This window comes from Pongo pygmaeus, chromosome 9 (assembly GCF_028885625.2).
Source record: "Pongo pygmaeus isolate AG05252 chromosome 9, NHGRI_mPonPyg2-v2.0_pri, whole genome shotgun sequence".
NCBI classification, from domain to species: Eukaryota; Metazoa; Chordata; class Mammalia; order Primates; family Hominidae; genus Pongo; species Pongo pygmaeus.
The window spans coordinates 80,091,187-80,104,516 of NC_072382.2; the positions used below are offsets into that span (position 1 = coordinate 80,091,187).

At 36.6% G+C, this 13,330-nt stretch overlaps 1 protein-coding gene across 5 annotated transcripts in view; it reads right to left on the minus strand.

Annotated features, from left to right (window-relative positions):
• TENM4 (teneurin transmembrane protein 4) overlaps window positions 1-13,330 on the minus strand; it is a 782,056-nt gene that overhangs the window by 473,113 nt on the left and 295,613 nt on the right. The window lies entirely within an intron of this gene.

Below are 13,330 nucleotides of genomic sequence, written 5' to 3' on the forward strand. Positions count from 1 at the left end.
TCATTTCAATAGATGCAGAAAAAGCATTTGACAAATTCAGCATCCCTTTATGATTAAAACTCTCAGCAAAATCAGCATCCAAGGGAGATACCTCAATGTAATAAAAACCATCTATGACAAACCCACAGACAACATAATATTGAACAGGGAAAAGTTGAAAGCATTCCTTCTGAGAACTGGAACAAGCCAAGGAAGCCCACTCTCATCACTCTTCTTCAACACAGCACTGGAATTCCTAGCCAGAGGAATCAGACAAGAGAGAGAAATAAAGGGCTTCCAAATCAGTAAAGAGAAAGCCAAACTGTCTCTGTTTGCTGAAGATATGGTTGTTTGCCTTGAAAGCCCTAAAGACTCCTCCAGAAAGCTCCTAGAACTGATAAAAGAATTCAGCAAAATTTCCAGATAGAAGATTAATGCATACAAATCAGTAGCTCTTCTATACACCAACAGCAACCAAGTGGAGAATAAAATCAGGAACTCAACTCCTTTTACAATAGCTGCAAAAAAATAAAATACTTAGGAATCTGCCTAACAAAGGAGTCAAAAGATCTCTACAAGGAAAACTACAAAACACTGCTGAAAGAAATCATAGATGACACAAATAAATGGAAACACATCCCATGCTCATGAATGGGGAAAATCAATATTGTGAAAATGATCATACTGCCAAAAGCAATCTAAAAATTCAACCCAATTCCCATCAAAATACTACCATCACTCTTCACAGAATTAGAAAAAACAATTCTAAAATTCATATGGAACAAAAAAAGAGCTCACATAGCCAAAGCAAGACTAAGCAAAAAGAACAAATCTGGAGGCATCACACTGCCTGATTTCAAACTATACTATAAGGCCATAGTCACCAAAACAGTGTGGAACTGGTATAAAAATAGGCACATAGACCAATGGAACAGAATAGAGAACCCAGAAATAAACCCAAATACTTACAGCTAACTGATCTTCGACAAAGCAAACAAATATAAAGTGGAGAAAGAACACCCTATTCAACACACGGTGCTGGGATAATTGGCTAGCCACATGTAGGAGAAAGAAACTGGGTCCTCATCTCTCACTTATACAAAAATCAACTCAAGATGGATTAAGGACTTAAATCTAAGACCTGAAACTATAAAAATTCTAGAAGATAACATTGGAAAAACCCTTCTAGAAATTGGCTTAGGCAAAGATTTCATGACCAAGAACCCAAAAGCAAATACAGTAAAAACAAAGATAAATAGCTGGGACCTAATTAAACTAAAGAGCTTTTGCACAGCAAAAGGAACAGTCAGTAGAGTAAACAGAAAACTCACAGAGTGGGAGAAAATCTTCACAATCTATACACCTGACAAAGGACTAATATCCAGAATCTACAATGAACTTAAACAAATCAGTAAGAAAAAAACAAACAATCCTATCAAAAAGTGGGCTAAGGACACGAATAGGCAATTCTCAAAAGAAGATATATAAAGGGCCAACAAACATATGAAAAAATGCTCAATATCACTAGTGATCAGGGAAATGCAAATCAAAACCACAATGCGATACCACCTTACTCCTGCAAGAATGGCCATAAAAAAAAAACAAAAAAAAAAACCCAGTAGATATTGGTGTGGATGTGGTGATCATGGAACACTTCTACACGGCTGGTGGGAATGTAAACTAGTACAGCCACTATGGAAAACAGTGTGGAGATTCCTTAAAGAACTAAAAGTAGAACTACCATTTGACCCATGAATCCGACTAGTGGGTATCTACCCAGAGGAAAATAAGTCATTATACAAAAAAGATACTTGCACATGCATGTTTATAGCAGCACAATTCACAATTGCAAAATTGTAGAACCAGCCCAAATGCCCATCAATCAACCAGTGGATAAAATAACTGTGATATACATATCATGTATATATACACACACATATAAGATACACATATGATCATATATGTATGATGTATGATATATCATACATATATGATCACACATATATGATATATATCATACATATATGATATATATCTCATATATGATATATATCATCATATATCATCCATATATGATGATATATATCATACATATATGATGATATATATCATCATATATGTATGATATATATATTCCATCATATATATCATATATATATATTCCATCATATATATCATATATATATGATGGAATACAACTCAGCATTAAAAAAATTAATTAACAGCATTTGCAGAAATCTGGATGAGATTGGAGACTATTATTCTAAGTGAAGAAACTCAGGAATGGAAAACCAAACATGGTATGTTCTCACTGATATGTGGGAGCTAAGCTATGAGGATTCAAAGGCATAAGAATTATACAATGGATTTTGGGAAATTATGGGGAAGAGTGGGTTGGGGGAAAGGGATAAAAGGCTACAAATATGGTGCAGGATATACTGCTTGATTGATAAGTGCACAAAAATCTCACAAATCACCACTAAAGAACTTATTCATGTAACCAAATACTAGCTGTACCCCAATAACTTATTGAAATATAATAATAATAAAAACAAATTTGGGGAAGAGGTATGTGATGGACCTCTTTGAGTGATCAAAAGCTGTGAAGATATCTGCATCCCATGTAAGTGCTCACCAATGGGTGACCTCAGCAGAGGAGGATTTTAATAATCAAGTGGATAGGATGATCCATTCTATGAACACCACTCAGACTCTTTCCCCAGCCACCCCTGTCATCGCCCAATGGGCCCATGAACAATGTGGCCATGGTGGCAGGGATGGAGGTTACGCATGAGCTCAGCAACATGGACTTACACTTACCAAGAGTGGCTACGGCCACTGCTGAGTGCTCAGTTTCCCAGCAGCAGAGAACAACACTGAGTCCTCGATATGGCACCATTCCTCAGGATTATTAGCCAGCTACCTAGTGGCAGGTTGATTATATGGGACCTCTTCCATCATGGAAAAGGCAGAGGTTTGTTCTCACTGGAACAGATACTTGCTCCGGATATGGGTTTGCCTATCCTTCACGCAATGCTTCTGCCAAGACTACCATCCATGGACTCACAGATTGCCTTATCCACTGTCATGGTATTCCACTCAGCATTGCCTCTGAGCAAGGCACTCACTTTATGGCTAAAGAAGTGCAACAGTGGGCTCATGCTCATGGAATTCACTGGTCTTACCATGCTCCCTATCATCCTAAAGCAGCTGGATTGATAGAATGGTGGAATGGCCTTTTGAAGTCACAATTACAATGCCAACTAGGTGACAATACTTTGCAGGGCTGGGGCAAAGTTCTGCAGAAGGCTGTGTATGCTCTGAATCAGCATCCAATATATGGCACTGTTTCTCGCATAGCCAGGATTCATGTGTCCAGGAATCAGGGGGTGGAAGTGGCACCACTCACCATTACCCCTGGTGATCCACTAACAAAAATTTTACTTCCTGTTCCTGTGACATTACGTTCTGCTGGCATAGAGGTTTTAGTTCCAGGGGAGGAGCACTGCTATCAAAAGACACAACGATTCCATTAAACTGGAAGTTAAGATTGCCACCTGGACATTTTGAGCTCCTTCTACCTTTAAGTCAACAGGCTAAGAAGGGAGTTACAGTGTTGGCTGGGGTGATTGACCTGGATTATTGAGATGAAATCAGTCTACTACTCCACAACGGAGGTAAGGAAGAGTATGCATGAAATACAGGAGATCCATTAGGGCATCTCTTAGTATTACTCTGCCCTGTGATTAAGGTCAATGGAAAACTACAACAGACCAATCCAGGCAGGGCTACAAATGAACCAGACCCCTCAGGAATGAAAGTTTGGATCACTCCACCAGAGAAAAAAAGCCACAAGGTGCTTGCTGAAGGCAAAGGGAATACAGAATGGGTAGTAGAAGAAGGTAGTCATTAATACCAGTTACAACAGCGTGACCAGCTGCAGAAATGAGGACTGTAATTGTCGTGAGTATTTCCTCTTTCTTTTGTTAAAAACATGTCTGTGCATATATACACTTGTACTAAGAAAATACTTTCATTTTATTTCCTTTCTCCTATATCATGTGACATAAGATTTATTAACTTCACATCAACATTTAAGTGTTGTTAACTTTCTGTAATAGTATTTGGGTTGGGGACTGGTGCGTCTCCAGTTGTACGAAGGATAGTTGTTTTATGTTAGGCGTAATTAAGACCTTATTATTGTCTTTATTTGAAGATTATGTATGATCTCAGGAGATGTGCATGGGTTCAAGTTGACAAGGGGTGGACTTGTGATTGTTAATACTGAGTGTCAACTTAATTGGATTGAAGGATATAAAGTACTGATCCTGGGTGTGTGTGTGAGGGTGTTGCCAAAGGAGGTTAATATTTGAGTCAGTGGGCTAGGAAAGGCAGACCCACACTTAATCTGGGTGGGCACAATCTAATCAGCTGCCAGCATGGCTAGAATATAAGCAGGCAGAAAAATGTAAAAAGAGAGACTGGCCTAGCCTCCCAGCCTACATCTTTCTCCCATGCTGGATGCTTCCTGCCCTCAAATATCGGACTCCAAATTCTTCAGTTTTGGAACTTGGACTGGCTGGCTTTGCTCCTCAGCCTGCAGATGGCCCATTGTGGGACCTTGTGATGGTGTGAGTTAATACTTAATAAACTCCCCTTTATATATCTATAATATATAAAATATAATATATATAATATATATTATATATATATAAATATATAATATATAAATATATATAATATATATTATATTATTATATAATATATAAATATATATAATATATATTATATTATTATATAATATATAAATATATTTTATAATATATATTATATTATTATATAATATATAAATATATTTTATAATATATATTATATTATATAATATATACATATATTTTATAATATATTTATATATTATATAATATATATTATATATTATATAATATATACATATATAAATATATTTTATAATATATATTATATTATTTTATAATATATATTATATTATTTTATAATATATATTATATTATTTTATAATATATATTATATTATTTTATAATATATAAATATATTTTATAATATATATTATATTATTTTATAATATATAAATATATTTTATAATATATATTATATTATTTTATAATATATAAATATATTTTATAATATATATTATATTATTTTATAATATATAAATATATAAAATATACATTATATATAATATATAAAATATATATTTATATATTATATAAAAATATATTATATATAAAAATATAAAATATATATTTATATAATATATAAAAATATATTATATAAATATATAGAATATATATTAGATTTATATAAATATGTAAAATATATATTAGATTTATATAAACATATAAAACATATATTATATTTATATATAATACATAGATTATGTAATATATATGTATTTTCCATTAGTTCTGTCCCTCTAGAGAACGCTTAGTAATACAGATGGCATAAGTGAGTGCTATAAAACAAAATTCGAAGATGGAACCAACATTCCTTATGTCTGCTTACATCTTTCATTCTGTCTCCTAGGTGACAGGCATTTCTTGCCTAGATGACTCTCAGGCATGGTCTCTTATTCACTCTGGACACTCCTTGTCAGGGCACAGAGCCCTTCACATCTGCCCCTGCCAATGTCTTCTGGATCGTCTCCCATCTCTCCCTATATGCCTCCTCAACTTCAACTCCCCAGAATCACAGGCAGTTCCGGAGTGCAACATGGCTTCCTTTAGGCCAGGTTCCCACCTGCTAGCCAGTCCTCAGCAACCTCTGCTGTGTGGTTTCCCTTTCTTTAATCCCTTGCTCAAGCCTCTTGAGATTTGAAACCTTCTTTGAAGACATACCATCCCCTTCCCTGCAGGCTCCCTACCCACAAGGTTGGGCTAAATGCCCTTCTTTGATGGTCTGGACTGGTCAGTCCTAAGCCTTACCTATTTACCTGATTGGGTGGGGATGTGTCCTAAGTTGATATCCCATGTATTTTGTGCTGTGGGTCATAGTCAAAATAGTCAGCAAGCCACTGATCTTATTTACCCTCCTATTTAAGATGCTTCCAAGTCTTGTGTGAGGCTCAGACTGAGACTTTAAAATCCCCACATTTCCCTTTTCTAGGCTGCTCTGCCTGGCAGAAACAGGGCTACATCTTGTTCTTATACTCTCGAAGCCTGGTAGCACTCTCTGACCACCACAGAAGAAGTCTGCTTAATGGACTCACATTTTTGTAATAAAATAAAAGCACCAAGCCAGAATAGAAGCCTTCGTTGTCAGATCTTATTCTCCAAATGTATTTTCTTCACAGTTTTCTAACTTCTAAAACCATCAAACAGCTTTGGCATGACAGTCGTCTTCCACAAATGAAAACAGGATTTAGTGCAGTGGCGTTTCCGCTGCTCTGAGGGAAGCTGATTTAGACAGAAGAGGCAGGAAGGAAGAGGGAAGGGATCTGCGGAGCTGGAGCCAGGCCCCTGCAGAGGTGACTGGGCCTCTGACTCTACTGTCTGTGGGAGGAAAAACAATCTTTCCCCTTGGACCAAAAGTACCAGGCTGCCTCCCTGAGATTAAGGTGCTAGACGGAGCTTATTAATGTGAATATACCATTCAAGGCAGTGAAAACAGGCTCAACTCAGAATCATCAGCAGCAGGAGACCTAGAGACTTCTTCCTAGCTCTGTCTTCCTCCTACCTCTGCTCCTAATTCCCTTCTTCTGTGGGCCTCAGATTCCTCACCTGAAAATGGAAGGGTTAGATTAAATCAGTGGCTCTTATTTTCTGACTGTGACTCAACATTAAGAAATACATTTGAAGACTAAGAAACGGAGAAGACCCAAATAAAATCAGAGATGAAAAACTCCTTTTTCATTACAATTGACACTGCATAAATTCAAAGGATCATTAGAGACTACTATGAGCAACTGTATGCCAATAAATTGGAAAACCTAGAAGAAATGGATAAATTCCTAGACATATACACCCTACAAAGATTAAACCATGAAGAAATCCAAAACCTGAACAGACTAATGACAAGTAATGAGATTGAAGCCATAATAAAAAGTCTCTCAGCAAAGAAAAGCCTGGGACCTGATGGCTTCACTGCTGAATTTCACCAAATATTTAAAAAAGAACTAATACCAATCCTACTCAAACTATCCTGAAAAACAGAGGAGGAGGAATACTTCCAAACTCATTCTACAAGGCCAATATTACCCTGATACCCAAGCCAGACAAAGATGCATCAAACAAACAAACAAAACCAAACAAACAAAACCAGACCAATATGATTGATGAACATCAATGCAACAAAACACTAGAAAACTGAATTCAACAACTCATTAAAAAGATCACTCATCATAACCAAGTGGAATTTATTCTCAGATGCAAGGATGGTTCAACATACAAAAATCAATCAATGTGATATATCATATTAACAGAATGAAGAATGAAAATCATATAATCATTTCAATTGATGCTGAAAAGGCATTTGACAAAATTCTTTTATGATAAAAATTCTAAAAAACTTGGTATAGAAAGAACATACCTCAACACAATAAAAGCCATATGTAACAGATTCACAGCTGGAATCATATTGAATGGGGAAAAACTGAAAGCCTTTCCTCTAAGATCTGGAATGTAACAATGATGCCCACTCTTGCCACTGTTATTTAACATAGTACTGGAGCTAGAGCAATCAGACAAGAGAAAGAAATAAAGGGCATCCAAATTGGAAAGGAAGAAGTCAAATTATCCTTGTTTGCAGATGATGTGACCTTATATTTGGAAAAAACTAAAGACTCCATCAAAAAATTTTTAGAACTGATAAACAAATTCAGTAAAGTTGCAGGGTACAAAATCAATGTAAAAATATCAGTAGGATTTCTATATGCCAACAGCAAACAATCAGAAAAAAAATTAAGAAAGTAATCCCATTTATAACAGCTATAAATAAAGTTAAATACCTAGGAATAAAATTTACCAAAGAAATAAAAGATCTCTACAATGAAAACTGTAAAACATTGACACAAGAAATTGAAGAGCACACCAAAAAATAGAAAGATATTTCTTGTTCATGGATTGGAAGAATCAATATTGTTAAAATACCCATGCTACAAAAAGGAATCCACAGATTGAATGCAATTCCTGTTAAAATACCAATGACATTCTTCACAGCAATAGAAAAAACAATCCTAAATTTTAGATGGAGCCACAAAAGACCTGGAATAGGCAAAGCTATCCAAAGCAAAAAGAACACATCTAGAGGAATCACATTACCTGACTTCAAATTATACTACAGAGCTATAGTAACCCAAACAGCATGGTACTGGTATAAAAACAGACACATAGACCAATGGAGCAGAATAGAGAACTCAGAAACAAATCTGCATACCTACAGTGAACTCATTTACAACAAAGGTACCAAGAACACACTGGGGAAAGGGCACTCTCTTCAATAAATGGTGCTGGGACATGAAAAAATGCTCATCATCACTGGCCATCAGAGAAATGCAAATCAAAACCACAATGAGATACCATCTCACACCAGTTAGAATGGTGATCATTAAAAAGTCAGGAAACAACAGGTGCTGGAGAGGATGTGGAGAAATAGGAACACTTTTACGCTGTTGGTGGGAGTGTAAACTAGTTCAACCGTTGTGGAAGACAGTGCGGCGATTCCTCCAGGATCTAGAACTAGAAATACCATTTGACCCAGCAATCCCATTACTGGCTATATACCCAAAGGATTATACATCATGCTCCTATAAAGACACATGCACACGTATGTTTATTGTGGCACTGTTCACAATAGCAAAGACTTGGAACCAACCCAAATGCCCGTCAATGATAGACTGGATTAAGAAAATGTGGCACATATACAACATGGAATACTATGCAGCCATAAAAAATGATGAGTTCATGTCCTTTGTAGGGACATGGATGAAGCTGGAAACCATCATTCTGAGCAAACTATCACAAGGACAGAAAACCAAACACTGCATGTTCTCGCTCATAGGTAGGAATTTAACAATGAGAACACTTGGACACAGGGTGGGGAACATCACACACCGGAGCCTGTTGTGGGGTGGAGGGAGTGGAGAGGGATAGCATTAGGAGAAATAAACTAATGTAAATGACAAGCTAATGGGTGCAGCACAGCAACATGGCACATGTATGCATATGTAACAAACTTGCATGTTGTGCACATGTATCCTAGAACTTAAAGAATAATAAAAATAAATAAATAAAGTAAAAAATAAAAATAAATGAATAAATGGTGCTGGGAAAACAAGGTATCCATATGCAGAAGAACGAGACTAGATCCCTACCTCTCACCATGTACAAACATCAATCAAAATGGATTAATGACTTAAATGTAAGACCTGAAACTATGAAACTACTAAAAGAAAACATTAGAGAAACTCTCCAGGACACTGGACTAGGCAAAGATTTTCCAGGTAAAACTCACAAGCACAGACAACCAAAGGAAAAATGGATAAATTGGATCACATCAAGTTGAAAAGCCTCTGCACAGCAAAGAAAAACAGTATCAACAAAGTAAAGAGACAACCCACAGAATGGGAGAAAATGTTTACCAACTATTCATCTGATGACGCATTAATAATCAGAATATATAAGGACCTAAGTAACTCAGCAGGAAAAAAATATAATAATTTGATTGAAAAGCGAACAGAAGATCTGAATAGAAGAATGTCAAAAGAGGACATACAGATGGCAAACAGGTAGATGAAAAAGTGCTCAACATCATTGACTATCAGAGAAAAGCAAATCAAAACTACATGAGACATCATTTCATCCCAGTTAAAATGGCTTTTATCCAAAAAGCAGGCAATAATGAATGCTGGCGAGGATGTGGAGAAAAGGGAACACTCATACACTGTTAGTGGGAATGAAAATTAGTACAACCGCTATTGAGAACAGTTTGGAGGTTCCTCAAAAAACTAAAAATAAAACTACCACATGATCCAGCAATTGTATTACTTGGTACATACCCCCAAAAAAGGAAATCAGTATATTGAAGAGATATCTGCACTTCCATGTTTACTGTGGCACTACTTACAATAGGCAAAATTTGGAAGCAGTCTAAGTGTCCATCAACAGATGAATGGATAAAGAAAATATGGAACATATTCACAATGGAGTACTATTCAGCCATAAAAATAAAGAGATCCTGTCATTTGCAACAACATGGATGGAACTGGAGGATATTATGTTGAGCAAAATAAGCCAGGCACAGAAAGACAAACTTCGCATGTTCTCACTCATTTGTGGGAACTAAAAATTAAAACAATTGAACCCATGGAGATAAAGAATGTAAGGATGATTACCAGAGGCTGGGAAGGGTAGTGAGCATGGGGAAGTGGGGATGGCTAATGGGTACAAAAAATATAGTCAGAAAGAATGAATAAGATTTAGTATTTGATAGCATAACAGGTTGATTACAGTCAACAATAATTTATTGTACATTTAAAAATAACTAAAACTGTATAATTTCAATATTTATAACACAAATAAATGATAAATGCTTGAGGTGACGGATACCCCACTTAACCTGATATTATCAGCATGCATTGTATGCCTGTATCAAAATATCTCACATGCCCCATAAATATATATACCTACTATGAACCCATAAAAACTAAAAATTAAAAAAAAATTAAAAAAGAAATACATTGCATACCTCAACTTGGTCTATACACACATATTTAGAGGGGCATGTAACTGAAGTTTCACTTAATGATGTTTGTCCTTATGACCTGCTATATTTTCTCCTCTGTTACACTCATTTTATAAACTGTTATTGAAGTATGACTTAAGTACAGGAGAGGGTACATATCATAAATGAATAGCTTGATGCATTTCTACAAACTGACAGTACCCATTTAACCTGCCCTCCTACTTCTGAATCAAAAGGCAGAATGTGACTAGAAAGCCCCTTTGCACTCCTTCCCATTTACCAACTCCTCCCTCGGGGGCAACCACCATCCAGACTTCTGAAAACACAGAGTAGTTTTACGTGGTTTTGTACTTTTTTAAAGTCCAGTCATAAAGTTTCTTTGTGCCTGCTTCTTTCTTTCAACTTCATGCTTCTGAGGTTCATCAATATTCCTATGTGCAATATTCCACTATGTGAATATGCTACACTTGATCCATTCCAGGGCTGATGGCCATGTGTTTTGGTGGATATCTGTGTGCATATCTCAGGGGTATATACCAAGGAGTGAAAGTGCTGGTATGTATATGTTCAGCTTTAGTTGATATTGCCAAACAGTTTTCCAGTGTCATCAAACAAATTACATTTCAGCTAACAGTGTGTGAGTTTCAGTTGTTTCACATCTTTGCCAACACTAGATAGAGTCTATATTTTTCATTTCAGCCATTCTGATGAGTACATAGTAGTATTTCATTATGGTTTTAATTTGTCATTCCCTGAAGAGTAATAATGTTATGTGCTTTTTTGGCTATTTGGACATCTTCTTTTATGAAGTATCTGAGTCTTTCGCCCATTTTTCTATTAGGTTGTCTGTCTTTTCTTACTGATTTATAGGAGTTTCTTCTTTTTTTTCTACCATATATATTTGGATATGAGACCTTTGTTGAGTATATGGAGTGCAAATATATAATATCTTTACTCACTCTATGGGTTACTAGGTTACTCTGTTTTTACTTTAATAAATGCTGATCTTGAGCCACCAAATTAATTTCATGACCTGTTACTGGACTACAACCCACAATTTGAAGCACACTGTGATACACAATTATGCAGTCTTTCCTGGGTCTGAATAGCGCAGAAAGGGGCATTTCTAGCCTGTGGCATCCACACCAACATTGGCCTGGATCAACACCTCTGTATCTACTGTGAGCCACTGTCTGGAGAACAAGGATATTAGCTATATTTAATTTCCAAATTTAAGGAAAAAACTTTGTCCTATACCTTGAGTAATAACAGTTTCCAATTCTTCTGAATTTAATAATTGCCAGCCCCATGGCCCAGACTGAGGGAAGAGACTCAGAAGGATGGCCAAGGTGTGGAAACACCTCTGAAATTAGCCCTTTCAACAGGTACTAGAGGGTACGTTTTCCTACACAGTCTCTCTAGCCACTGAGGTACCTAGGTCTTCAGGGGCATGGTCTTATGGAACCAAAGATACATTCAGAGGTTCCTTTTACCTAACGAGTTAACACAACATTCCCTAAACTCTGAAAAAACAACAAAAAAAAGCCACTAACCAAGGGAGAAAGACGCTCCCATATCCTAAGCACTTTCTTGGTGTGAGAGATACATCCTATGCTGCATCTTCCCAGCTCCTGAGAGCAGCCCTATTCACAGACTTTCAGCTCCAGGAAGGCGAAAACTGTACCACTCTTATCAAATAATGTGACCAAGGCCACATAACTTGTAAGTAATAGAGCTAGGCTGACTGACACCATAGCCTGTGTTTTCATTCCTCTGTTATACTCCTCAGAGGCAGCCAGTCACTGGATAAAGAGTGGTGACTACCTCTAAGGGGTCAAAGATTCACACACATATGCACAAACACACACATGTGCATGCACACACATGCATAGATGTGTGTATACAGATATGTACATGTATGCATACGTATATGCTACTTCACTCAGAATTCAGTGGGGCTGGACTCTATGGGTTCATTACACAGTCAGCTCATTGGAGTTCCCCGCTTTCTCCTGATTTGCAAAGTATTGACACAGTCCATAATACATGAATCACACAAAGGCACATATATGTGTAGGAAACTTTACAGTTTACAAAACACTCAATCTCTCATCCAACACTCACCACCAGCCTTCTGAACATATATAAATATTTGATGATTTGCAGGCCTCCCAGTCTGTGTGTTTAAGGACCTTCATTCTGGGGGGTTCTAAACCTTACCATCTAGGACCAGGGCTATGGCATCAGTGAGAGATTGGCAGGATTTGTGCAGCTTCTCAGACCCACTCTAAAATTTCTCTTTTAACTGTATATTTCCATAGCAACCCATCATCCTTGTCTGACTCTGAGAAGTAGAGTTTTAACCTCATGAATTTTCTGGGGTTGGGCTTATGTTTGCGTGAGAGTTTATGAGATGTGGACACTACTGTATCCCTAATGAGTATGCCCAGTTCTTTTCTCTCCTTATGAGAGTCTCTAGCACCTCCTATCTTCTCCTCTGGCTAAATGTAAGTAGTTCTGCCATTACTTATAATCATACTAGCAACTGCCATGTTTTGAACACTTTCTATGTACCAGGTACTAGGTGCTTTATGTACATTATCTCAGTACATCCTCACACAACCCTTTGCAACAT